General features: G+C 53.7%; 1 protein-coding gene across 3 annotated transcripts in view; it reads left to right on the top strand.

Annotated features, from left to right (window-relative positions):
* The window catches only part of LOC139413315 (voltage-dependent calcium channel subunit alpha-2/delta-2-like), a 271,347-nt gene that overhangs the window by 145,862 nt on the left and 113,171 nt on the right, over positions 1–12,314 (top strand). The gene's annotated exons all lie outside the window — the stretch shown is intronic.

Here is a 12,314-nt window from a genome sequence, read left to right as displayed (position 1 = left end):
ATGTGACCAAGCTCCCACTAAATGTCCTACCAAGAGATTCGGTCAAAACCTGGAGTATGCCTACCCAATCCCAAACCCCGAAATACCTACCCTGCCTGTCCCGAACTATGCCTAAACCTCACCTGTCAAACCCCGAAGTACCTACCCTGCCTGTCCCGAACTATGCCTAAACCTCACCTGTCAAACCTTGAAGTACCCTCACCCCAACTGTCAAGTACCTCGTACCTAACCTCAACTTTCCGAACCCTGGTGAATTTAAATGACTAACTCAAACGGAAGTACCTAACCTCAACTTTCCGAACCCTGGTGAATTTAAATGACTAACTCAAACGAAAGTACCTAACCCTTATCGTTTACGGAGTAATTTAACCCCACATGTCTACTGTGCATGTGACAGTGACTGCAGCTCCTACTCTCCTCCCAAGAGATTGAGTCAAACTCTGGACTTCAGCACCACTCTCCTTGTGTTTTACCTCGTCCAATGACACAATGCAGGGCCAAGGAACACCCAGCCACAAATCAATGTAGGCTCCCAGTACCAATTCATAAGTAGCTATACAGTAACTACCAGAGACAGACAGATTTCATGTTTGTCTTGTCACCGTTAATACCAGTCAACTACAGACCCCCCCCCCCCCCCCCTCCCTGGTCTGGGAACAGTCAATAGTCCTTCCGGGTGGGTGTTCAGGTCACACGCCGCTTTGTGCTACTGTACCAGGCCACCTGATTGATTAGCTATCAGAACCAAATCCAAGAATTCTCTAGGTCACCCAAGCACAAAGGAAAGGAAGGAATGAGGAGGGAGAGATGGAGGAGAGAGAGAGAGAGAGAGAGAGAGATGGAGAGGCGGATAGAGAACGAGATGGAGAGGGATGGAGGAGAGAGCGATGAAGGAGAGAGAGAAAGAGGTGGAGAGAGATTGAGGAGAGAGGAGGAGATTGAGGAGAGAGAGAGAGTTGAAGAGAGAGAAAGATATGGAGAGAGAGGGAGGAGAGAGATGAAGGAGAGAGAGAAAGAGATGGAGAGATATGAAGGAGAGGGAGAAAGAGATGAAGAGAGGCGGAAGAGAGAGAGAGAGAGAGAGAGAGAGAGAGAGAGATAGAGGAGAGAGAGATGGAGATAGAGAAATGTGGGGACAGACAGACAGAGGAGCTAGCTATGCTATAAATCACGGCATGATTTTCTCGGTGTTCAAGGCGGCCCTCGTGATTAATGACACAGCACTTTATGGCCTGTCAGCACGTCTAATTGGAGGACATCGGTCATCATTAACATGGGCGCTGCTGAGGCCGAGCCCTTGACACACCCCATGACCCTTGCCTCGCCACCTCAAGCTTATCCCAGCACACTGCTAGAGGTCATCCTGAGGTCACCCCCCACGCCAGCCTGGCTAGTTCAAAACAGATTCTAATGTCCGCCTTTGGTTCCTTGAAATAAAAACCCCATTATGTCCAGAGACCTGTTCGAACTTTCCATGGTGGTTGAGCTGCCCACTGCTTCTTCCCTCTATCCCTTCCTCTCACCCACTGCTTCCCTCCCTTTATCCCTTCCTCTATCCCTCCCTATATCCCTTCCTCTATCCCCTCCTCTCACACACTGCTTCCCTCCTCTATCCCTTCCTCTATCCCTTCCTCTCACCCACTGCTTCCCTCCTCTATCCCTTCCTCTCACCCACTGCTTCCCTCCTCTATCCCTTCCTGTCACCCACTGCTTCCTCCCTGTATCCCTTCCTCTCACCCACTGCTTCCTCCCTCTATCCCTTCCTCTATCCCTTCCTCTCACCCACTGCTTCCCTCCTCCATCCCTTCCTCTCACCCACTGCTTCCTCCCTCTATCCCTTCCTGTCACCCACTGCTTCCCTCCTCTATCCCTTCCACTCACCCACTGCTTCCTCCCTCTATCCCTTCCTCTCACCCACTGCTTCCTCCCTCTATCCCTTCCTCTCACCCACTGCTTCCTCCCTCTATCCCTTCCTCTATCCCTTCCTCTCACCCACTGCTTCCCTCCTCTATCCCTTCCTCTCACCCACTGCTTCTTCCCTCTATCCCTTCCTCTCACCCACTGCTTCCCTCCTCTATCCCTTCCTCTATCCCTTCCTCTCACCCACTGCTTCCCTCCTCTATCCCTTCCTCTCACCCACTGCTTCTTCCCTCTATCTCTTCCTCTCACCCACTGCTTTTTCCCTCTATCCCTTCCTCTCACCCACTGCTTCCCTCCTCTATCCCTTCCTCTATCCCTTCCTCTCACCCACTGCTTCCTCCCTCTATCCCTTCCTCTCACCCACTGCTTCCCTCCTCTATCTCTTCCTTTCACCCACTGCTTCTTCCCTCTATCCCTTCATCTCACCCACTGCTTGCCTCCTCTATCCCTTCCTCTCACCCCCTGCTTCCTCCCTCTATCCCTTCCTCTCACCCACTGCTTCCCTCCTCTATCTCTTCCTCTCAGCCACTGCTTCCCTCCTCTATCCCTTCCTCTATCCCTTCCTCTCACCCACTGCTTCCCTCCTCTATCCCTTCCTCTCACCCACTGCTTCCCTCCTCTATCCCTTCCTCTCACCAACTGCTTCCTCCCTCTATCCCTTCCTCTATCCCTTCCTCTCACCCACTGCTTTCCTCCTCTATCCCTTCCTCTATCCCTCCCTCTATCCCTTCCTCTATCCTTTCCTCTCACTATCTGCTTCCCTCCCTCTATCCCTTCCTCTCACCCACTGCTTCCCTTCCTCTATCCCTTCCTCTCACCCACTGCTTTCTCCCTCTATCCCTTCCTCTATCCCTTCCTCTCACCCACTGCTTCCCTCCTCTATCCCTTCCTCTATCCCTCCCTCTATCCCTTCCTCTATCCCTTCCTCTCACCCACTGCTTCCCTCCCTCTATCCCTTCCTCTCACCCACTGCTTCCTCCCTCTATACCTTCCTCTATCCCTTCCTCTCACCCACTGCTTCCTTCCTCTATCCCTTCCTCTCACCCACTGCTTCTTCCCTCTATCCCTTCCTCTATCCCTCCCTCTATCCCTCCCTCTATCCCTTCCTCTATCCCTTCTTCTCACCCACTGCTTCCTCCCTCTATCCCTTCCTCTATCCCTCCCTCTATCCCTTCCTCTATCCCTTCCTCTATCCCTTCCTCTCACCCACTGCTTCCCTCCTCTATCTCTTCCTCTCAGCCACTGCTTCCCTCCTCTATCCCTTCCTCTATCCCTTCCTCTCACCCACTGCTTCCCTCCTCTATCCCTTCCTCTCACCCACTGCTTCCCTCCTCTATCCCTTCCTCTCACCAACTGCTTCCTCCCTCTATCCCTTCCTCTATCCCTTCCTCTCACCCACTGCTTTCCTCCTCTATCCCTTCCTCTATCCCTCCCTCTATCCCTTCCTCTATCCTTTCCTCTCACTATCTGCTTCCCTCCCTCTATCCCTTCCTCTCACCCACTGCTTCCCTTCCTCTATCCCTTCCTCTCACCCACTGCTTTCTCCCTCTATCCCTTCCTCTATCCCTTCCTCTCACCCACTGCTTCCCTCCTCTATCCCTTCCTCTATCCCTCCCTCTATCCCTTCCTCTATCCCTTCCTCTCACCCACTGCTTCCCTCCCTCTATCCCTTCCTCTCACCCACTGCTTCCTCCCTCTATACCTTCCTCTATCCCTTCCTCTCACCCACTGCTTCCTTCCTCTATCCCTTCCTCTCACCCACTGCTTCTTCCCTCTATCCCTTCCTCTATCCCTCCCTCTATCCCTTCCTCTATCCCTCCCTCTCACCCACTGCTTTCCTCCTCTATCCCTTCCTCTATCCCTCCCTCTATCCCTTCCTCTATCCTTTCCTCTCACTATCTGCTTCCCTCCCTCTATCCCTTCCTCTCACCCACTGCTTCCCTTCCTCTATCCCTTCCTCTCACCCACTGCTTTCTCCCTCTATCCCTTCCTCTATCCCTTCCTCTCACCCACTGCTTCCCTCCTCTATCCCTTCCTCTATCCCTCCCTCTATCCCTTCCTCTATCCCTTCCTCTCACCCACTGCTTCCCTCCCTCTATCCCTTCCTCTCACCCACTGCTTCCTCCCTCTATACCTTCCTCTATCCCTTCCTCAAACCCACTGCTTCCTTCCTCTATCCCTTCCTCTCACCCACTGCTTCTTCCCTCTATCCCTTCCTCTATCCCTCCCTCTATCCCTCCCTCTATCCCTTCCTCTATCCCTTCTTCTCACCCACTGCTTCCTCCCTCTATCCCTTCCTCTATCCCTCCCTCTATCCCTTCCTCTATCCCTTCCTCTCACCCACTGCTTCCCTCCTCTATCCCTTCCTCTATCCCTCCCTCTATCCCTTCCTCTATCCCTTCCTCTCACCCACTGCTTCCCTCCTCTATCCCTTCCTCTCACCCACTGCTTCCCTCCTCTATCCCTTCCTCTCACCCTCTGCTTCCCTCCTCTATCCCATCCTCTATCCCTTCCTCTCACCCACTGCTTCCTTCCTCTATCCCTTCCTCTCACCCACTGCTTCCCTCCTCTATCCCTTCCTCTCACCCACTGCTTCTTCCCTCTATCCCTTCCTCTCACCCGCTGCTTCTTCCCTCTATCCCTTCCTCTCACCCACTGCTTCTTCCCTCTATCCCTTCCTCACACCCACTGCTTCCCTCCTCTATCCCTTCCTCTCACCCACTGCTTCCTCCCTCTATACCTTCCTCTATCCCTTCCTCTCACCCACTGCTTCTTCCCTCTATCCCTTCCTCTATCCCTCCCTCTATCCCTCCCTCTATCCCTTCCTCTATCCCTTCCTCTCACCCACTGCTTCCCTCCTCTATCCCTTCCTCTATCCCTCCCTCTATCCCTTCCTCTATCCCTTCCTCTCACCCACTGCTTCCCTCCTCTATCCCTTCCTCTCACCCACTGCTTCCCTCCTCTATCCCTTCCTCTCACCCTCTGCTTCCCTCCTCTATCCCATCCTCTATCCCTTCCTCTCACCCACTGCTTCCTTCCTCTATCCCTTCCTCTCACCCACTGCTTCCCTCCTCTATCCCTTCCTCTCACCCACTGCTTCTTCCCTCTATCCCTTCCTCTCACCCGCTGCTTCTTCCCTCTATCCCTTCCTCTCACCCACTGCTTCTTCCCTCTATCCCTTCCTCACACCCACTGCTTCCCTCCTCTATCCCTTCCTCTCACCCACTGCTTCCTCCCTCTATCCCTTCCTCTATCCCTTCCTCTCACCCACTGCTTCCCTCCTCTATCCCTTCCTCTCACCCACTGCTTCCTCCCTCTATCCCTTCCTCTCACCCACTGCTTCCTTCCTCTATCCCTCCCTCTATGCCTTCCTCTCACCCACTGCTTCCCTCCTCTATCCCTTCCTCTCACCCACTGCTTCCCTCCTCTATCCCTTCCTCTCACCCACTGCTTCTTCGCTCTATCCCTTCCTCTATCCCTCCCTCTATCCCTTCCTCTATCCCTTCCTCTATCCCTTCCTCTCACCCACTGCTTCCTCCCTCTATCCCTTCCGCTCACCCACTGCTTACCTCCTCTATCCCTTCCTCTCACCCACTGCTTCTTCCCTCTATCCCTTCCTCTCACCCACTGCTTCCTCCCTCTATCCCTTCCGCTCACCCACTGCTTACCTCCTCTATCCCTTCCTCTCACCCACTGCTTCTTCCCTCTATCCCTTCCTCTCACCCACTGCTTCCCTCCTCTATCCCTTCCTCTCACCCACTGCTTCTTCCCTCTATCCCTTCCTCTATCCCTCCCTCTATCCCTTCCTCTATCCCTTCCTCTATCCCTTCATCTCACCCACTGCTTCCTCCCTCTATCCCTTCCTCTATAACTCCCTCTCTCCCTTCCTCTATCCCTTCCTCTCACCCCCTTTTTCCCTCCTCTATCCCTTCCTCTCACCCACTGCTTCCTCCCTCTATCCCTTCCTCTATCCCTCCCTCTATCCCTTCCTCTATCCCTTCCTCTATCCCTTCCTCTCACCCACTGCTTCCTCCCTCTATCCCTTCCTCTATAACTCCCTCTCTCCCTTCCTCTATCCCTTCCTCTCACCCACTGCTTCCCTCCTCTATCCCTTCCTCTCACCCACTGCTTCCTCCCTCTATACCTTCCTCTATCCCTTCCTCTCACCCACTGCTTCCTTCCTCTATACCTTCCTCTCACCCACTGCTTCCTCCCTCTATCCCTTCCTCTCACCCACTGCTTCCTCCCTCTATCCCTTCCTCTCACCCACTTCTTCCTCCCTCTATCCCTTCCTCTCACCCACTGCTTCCTCCCCCTATCCCTTCCTCTCACCCACTGCTTCCTCCCCATATCCCTTCCTCTCACCCACTGCTTCCTCCCCCTATCCCTTCCTCTCACCCACTGCTTCCTCCCCCTATCCCTTCCTCTCACCCACTGCTTCCTCTCTCTATACCTTCCTCTCACCCACTGCTTCCTTCCTCTATCCCTTCCTCTCACCCACTGCTTCCTCCCTCTATCCCTTCCTCTCACCCACTGCTTCCTCCCTCTATCCCTTCCTCTCACCCACTGCTTCTTCCCTCTATCCCTTCCTTTCACCCACTGCTTCCTCTCTCTATCCCTTCCTCTATCCCTTCCTCTCACCCACTGCTGTACCCGTGCTCTACTCCTGTAGCCGTGCTCCACTCCAGTCCCCGTGCTCTACTCCTGTACTCGTGCTCCACTCCTGTCCCCGTGCTCTACTCCTATACCCGTGCTCTACTCCTGTACCCGTGCTCTACTCCTGTCCTCGTGCTCTACTCCTGTACCCGTGCTCTACTCCTGTACCCGTGCTCTACTACTGTCCTCGTGCTCTACTCCTGTACCTTTGCTCTACTCCTGTACCTTTGCTCTACTCCTGAGCCCTTGCTCTACTCATGTACACGGGCTCTACTCCTGTACTTGTGCTCTACTCCTGTACTCGTTCTCTACTCCTGTAGCCATGCTCTACTCCTGTAGCCGTGCTCTACTCCTGTACTCGTGCTCTACTCCTGTACCCGTGCTCTACTCCTGTACCCGTGCTCTTCTCCTGTAGCCGAGCTCTACTGCTGTCCTCGTGCTCTACTCCTGTCCTCGTGCTCTACTCCTGTACCCGTGCTCTACTCCTGTACCCGTGCTCTTCTCCTGTAGCCGAGCTCTACTCCTGTCCTCGTGCTCTACTCCTGTCCTCGTGCTCTACTCCTGTACCCGTGCTCTATTCCTGTCCTCGTGCTCTACTCCTGTCCTCGTGCTCTACTCCTGTACCTGTGCTCTACTCCTGTACCCGTGCTCTACTCCTGTACCTGTGCTTTACTCCTGTACCCTTGCTCTACTCCTGTACCCATGCTCTACTCTTGTCCTCGTGCTCTACTCCTCTCCTTGTGCTCTACTCCTGTACCTGTGCTCTACTCCTGTACCCGTGCTTTTCTCCTGTACTTTTGCTCTACTCCTGTCCTCGTGCTCTACTCCTGTACCCGTGCTCTACTCCTGTCCTCGTGCTCTACTCCTGTCCTCGTGCTCTACTCCTGTCCTCGTGCTCTACTCCTGTCCTCGTGCTCTACTCCTGTACCTTTGCTCTACTCCTGTACCCGTGCTCTACTCCTGTACCTGTGCTTTACTCCTGTACCCTTGCTCTACTCCTGTACCCGTGCTCTACTCTTGTCCTCGTGCTCTACTCCTCTCCTTGTGCTCTACTCCTGTACCTGTGCTCTACTCCTGTACCCGTGCTTTTCTCCTGTACTTTTGCTCTTCTCCTGTACCCGTGCTCTTCTCCTGTACCCGTGCTCTACTCCTGTACCCGTGCTCTACTTCTGTACCTGTGCTTTACTCCTGTACCCGTGCTCTACTCTTGTACCCGTTCTCTACTCTTGTCCTCGTGCTCTACTCCTCTCCTTGTGCTCTACTCCTGTACCTGTGCTCTACTCCTGTACCCGTGCTTTTCTCCTGTACTTTTGCTCTTCTCCTGTACCCGTGCTCTACTCTTGTACCTGTGCTCTACTCCTGTCCTCGTGCTCTACTCCTGTACCTGTGCTCTACTCCTGTACCTGTGCTCTATTCCTGTACCCGTGCTCTACTCCTGTACCCGTGCTTTTCTCCTGTACTTTTGCTCTTCTCCTGTACTTTTGCTCTTCTCCTGTACCCGTGCTCTACTCCTGTACTCGTGCTCTACTCCTGTGCCCGTGCTCTACCCCTGTACTCGTGCTCTACTCCTGTACACGTGGTCTACCTCTGTAGTCGTGCTCTACTTCTGTACCCTTGCTTGTCTCCTGTACTCGTGCTCTACTCCTGTTCCCATGCTCTACTCCTGTACCTTTGCTCTACTCCTTCTGTACCTTTGCTCTACTCCTGAGCCCTTGCTCTACTCATGTACACGGGCTCTACTCCTGTTCTCGTGCTCTACTCCTGTACTCGTGCTCTACTCCTGTACCCGTGCTCTACTCCTGTACCCGTGCTCTTCTCCTGTAGCCGAGCTCTACTCCTGTCCTCGTGCTCTACTCCTGTCCTCGTGCTCTACTCCTGTACCCGTGCTCTACTCCTGTCCTCGTGCTCTACTCCTGTCCTCGTGCTCTACTCCTGTCCCTGTGCTCTACTCCTGTACCCGTGCTCTACTCCTGTACCTGTGCTTTACTCCTGTACCCTTGCTCTACTCCTGTACCCGTGCTCTACTCTTGTCCTCGTGCTCTACTCCTCTCCTTGTGCTCTACTCCTGTACCCGTGCTCTACTCCTGTACCCGTGCTTTTCTCCTGTACTTTTGCTCTTCTCCTGTACCCGTGCTCTTCTCCTGTACCCGTGCTCTACTCCTGTACCCGTGCTCTACTTCTGTACCTGTGCTTTACTCCTGTACCCGTGCTCTACTCTTGTACCCGTGCTCTACTCTTGTCCTCGTGCTCTACTCCTCTCCTCGTGCTCTACTCTTGTGCCTGTGCTCTACTCCTGTCCTCGTGCTCTACTCCTGTACCTGTGCTCTACTCCTGTACCTGTGCTCTATTCCTGTACCCGTGCTCTACTCCTGTACCCGTGCTTTTCTCCTGTACTTTTGCTCTTCTCCTGTACTTTTGCTCTTCTCCTGTACCCGTGCTCTACTCCTGTACTCGTGCTCTACTCCTGTGCCCGTGCTCTACCCCTGTACTCGTGCTCTACTCCTGTACACGTGGTCTACCTCTGTAGTCGTGCTCTACTTCTGTACCCTTGCTTGTCTCCTGTACTCGTGCTCTACTCCTGGTCCCATGCTCTACTCCTGTACTCGTGCTCTACTCCTGTACTTGTTCTCTACTCCTGTAGCCATGCTCTACTCCTGTAGCCGTGCTCTACTCCTGTCCTGGTGCTCTACTCCTTTTCTCGTGCTCTACCCTTCTAGCCGTGCTCTACTCCTGTTCTCATGCTCTACTCCTGTATTCGTGCTCTACTCCTGTACCCGTGCTCTACTCCTGTACCCGTGCTCTTCTCCTGTAGCCGAGCTCTACTCCTGTCCTCGTGCTCTACTCCTGTCCTTGTGCTCTACTCCTGTACCCGTGCTCTACTCCTGTCCTCGTGCTCTACTCCTGTCCTCGTGCTCTACTCCTGTACCCGTGCTCTACTCCTGTACCCGTGCTCTACTCCTGTACCTGTGCTTTACTCCTGTACCCTTGCTCTACTCCTGTACCCGTGCTCTACTCTTGTCCTCGTGCTCTACTCCTCTCCTTGTGCTCTACTCCTGTACCTGTGCTCTACTCCTGTACCCGTGCTTTTCTCCTGTACTTTTGCTCTTCTCCTGTACCCGTGCTCTTCTCCTGTACCCGTGCTCTACTCCTGTACCCGTGCTCTACTTCTGTACCTGTGCTTTACTCCTGTACCCGTGCTCTACTCTTGTACCCGTGCTCTACTCTTGTCCTCGTGCTCTACTCCTCTCCTCGTGCTCTACTCTTGTACCTGTGCTCTACTCCTGTCCTCGTGCTCTACTCCTGTACCTGTGCTCTACTCCTGTACCTGTGCTCTATTCCTGTACCCGTGCTCTACTCCTGTACCCGTGCTTTTCTCCTGTACTTTTGCTCTTCTCCTGTACTTTTGCTCTTCTCCTGTACCCGTGCTCTACTCCTGTACTCGTGCTCTACTCCTGTGCCCGTGCTCTACCCCTGTACTCGTGCTCTACTCCTGTACACGTGGTCTACCTCTGTAGTCGTGCTCTACTTCTGTACCCTTGCTTGTCTCCTGTACTCGTGCTCTACTCCTGTTCCCATGCTCTACTCCTGTACCTTTGCTCTACTCCTTCTGTACCTTTGCTCTACTCCTGAGCCCTTGCTCTACTCATGTACACGGGCTCTACTCCTGTCATCGTGCTCTACTCCTGCACTCGTGCTCTACTCCTGTAGCCGTGCTCTACTCCTGTAGCTGTGCTCTACTCCTGTCCTCGTGCTCTACTCCTGTACTCGTGCTCTACTCCTGTACCCGTGCTCTACTCCTGTACCTGTGCTCTTCTCCTGTAGCCGTGCTCTACTCCTGTACCTGTGCTCTTCTCCTGTAGCCGTGCTCTACTCCTGTCCCCGTGTTCTACTCATGTACCCATGCTCTACTCCTGTAGCCGAGCTCTACTCCTGTCCTTGTGCTCTACTCCTGTACTCGTGCTCTACTCCTGTCCTCGTGCTCTACTCCTGTACCCGTGCTCTACTCCTGTACCTATGCTCTACTCCTGTCCTCGTGCTCTACTCCTGTACCTGTGCTCTACTCCTGTACCTGTGCTCTATTCCTGTACCCGTGCTCTACTCCTGTACACGTGGTCTACCTCTGTAGTCGTGCTCTACTCCTGTACCCGTGCTTTTCTCCTGTACTTTTGCTCTTCTCCTGTACTTTTGCTCTTCTCCTGTACCCGTGCTCTACTCCTGTACTCGTGCTCTACTCCTGTGCCCGTCTCTACCCCTGTACTCGTGCTCTACTCCTGTACACGTGGTCTACCTCTGTAGTCGTGCTCTACTTCTGTACCCTTGCTTGTCTCCTGTACTCGTGCTCTACTCCTGTTCCCATGCTCTACTCCTGTACCTTTGCTCTACTCCTTCTGTACCTTTGCTCTACTCCTGAGCCCTTGCTCTACTCATGTACACGGGCTCTACTCCTGTCATCGTGCTCTACTCCTGTACTCGTGCTCTACTCCTGTAGCCGTGCTCTACTCCTGTAGCCGTGCTCTACTCCTGTCCTCGTGCTCTACTCCTGTACCTGTGCTCTACTCCTGTACCTATGCTCTATTCCTGTACCCGTGCTCTACTCCTGTACCCGTGCTTTTCTCCTGTACTTTTGCTCTTCTCCTGTACTTTTGCTCTTCTCCTGTACCCGTGCTCTTCTCCTGTACCCGTGCTCTACTCCTGTACTCGTGCTCTACTCCTGTGCCCGTGCTATACCCTTGTACTCGTGCTCTACTCCTGTACCCGTGCTCTACCTCTGTAGTCGTGCTCTACTTCTGTACCCGTGCTCTACTCCTGTACCCATGCTCTACTCCTGTACCCGTGCTCTCCCCCTGTACTCGTGCTCTACTCCTGTACACGTGATCTACCTCTGTAGTCGTGCTCTACTTCTGTACCCTTGCTTGTCTCCTGTACTCGTGCTCTACTCCTGTTCCCATGCTCTACTCCTGTACCTTTGCTCTACTCCTTCTGTACCTTTGCTCTACTCCTGAGCCCTTGCTCTACTCATGTACACGGGCTCTACTCCTGTCACCGTGCTCTACTACTGTACTCGTGCTCTACTCCTGTAGCCGTGCTCTACTCCTGTAGCCGTGCTCTACTCCTGTCCTCGTGCTCTACTCCTGTCCTCGTGTTCTACTCATGTACCCGTGCTCTACTCCTGTAGCCGTGCTCTACTCCTGTCCTTGTGCTCTACTCCTGTACTCGTGCTCTTCTCCTGTCCTCGTGCTCTACTGCTGTACCCGTGCTCTACTCCTGTACCTGTGCTCTACTCCTGTCCTCGTGCTCTACTCCTGTACCTGTGCTCTACTCCTGTACCTGTGCTCTATTCGTGTACCCGTGCTCTACTCCTGTACCCGTGCTTTTCTCCTGTACTTTTGCTCTTCTCCTGTACTTTTGCTCTTCTCCTGTACCCGTGCTCTTCTCCTGTACCCGTGCTCTACTCCTGTACTCGTGCTCTACTCCTGTGCCCGTGCTCTACCCCTGTACTCGTGCTCTACTCCTGTACCCGTGCTCTACCTCTGTAGTCGTGCTCTACTTCTTTACCCGTGCTCTACTCCTGTACCCGTGCTCTACTCCTGTAACCGTGCTCTCCCCCTGTACTCGTGCTCTACTCCTGTACACTTGATCTACCTCTGTAGTCGTTCTCTACGTCTGTACCCTTGCTTGTCTCCTGTACTTGTGCTCTACTCCTGTTCCCATGCTCTACTCCTGTACCTTTGCTCTAC

Source organism: Oncorhynchus clarkii, chromosome 7 (assembly GCF_045791955.1).
Source record: "Oncorhynchus clarkii lewisi isolate Uvic-CL-2024 chromosome 7, UVic_Ocla_1.0, whole genome shotgun sequence".
NCBI classification, from domain to species: domain Eukaryota; kingdom Metazoa; phylum Chordata; class Actinopteri; order Salmoniformes; family Salmonidae; genus Oncorhynchus; species Oncorhynchus clarkii.
The sequence above is the reverse complement of the archived record's forward strand: the minus strand, read 5'-3'. Positions and strand labels throughout refer to the sequence as shown.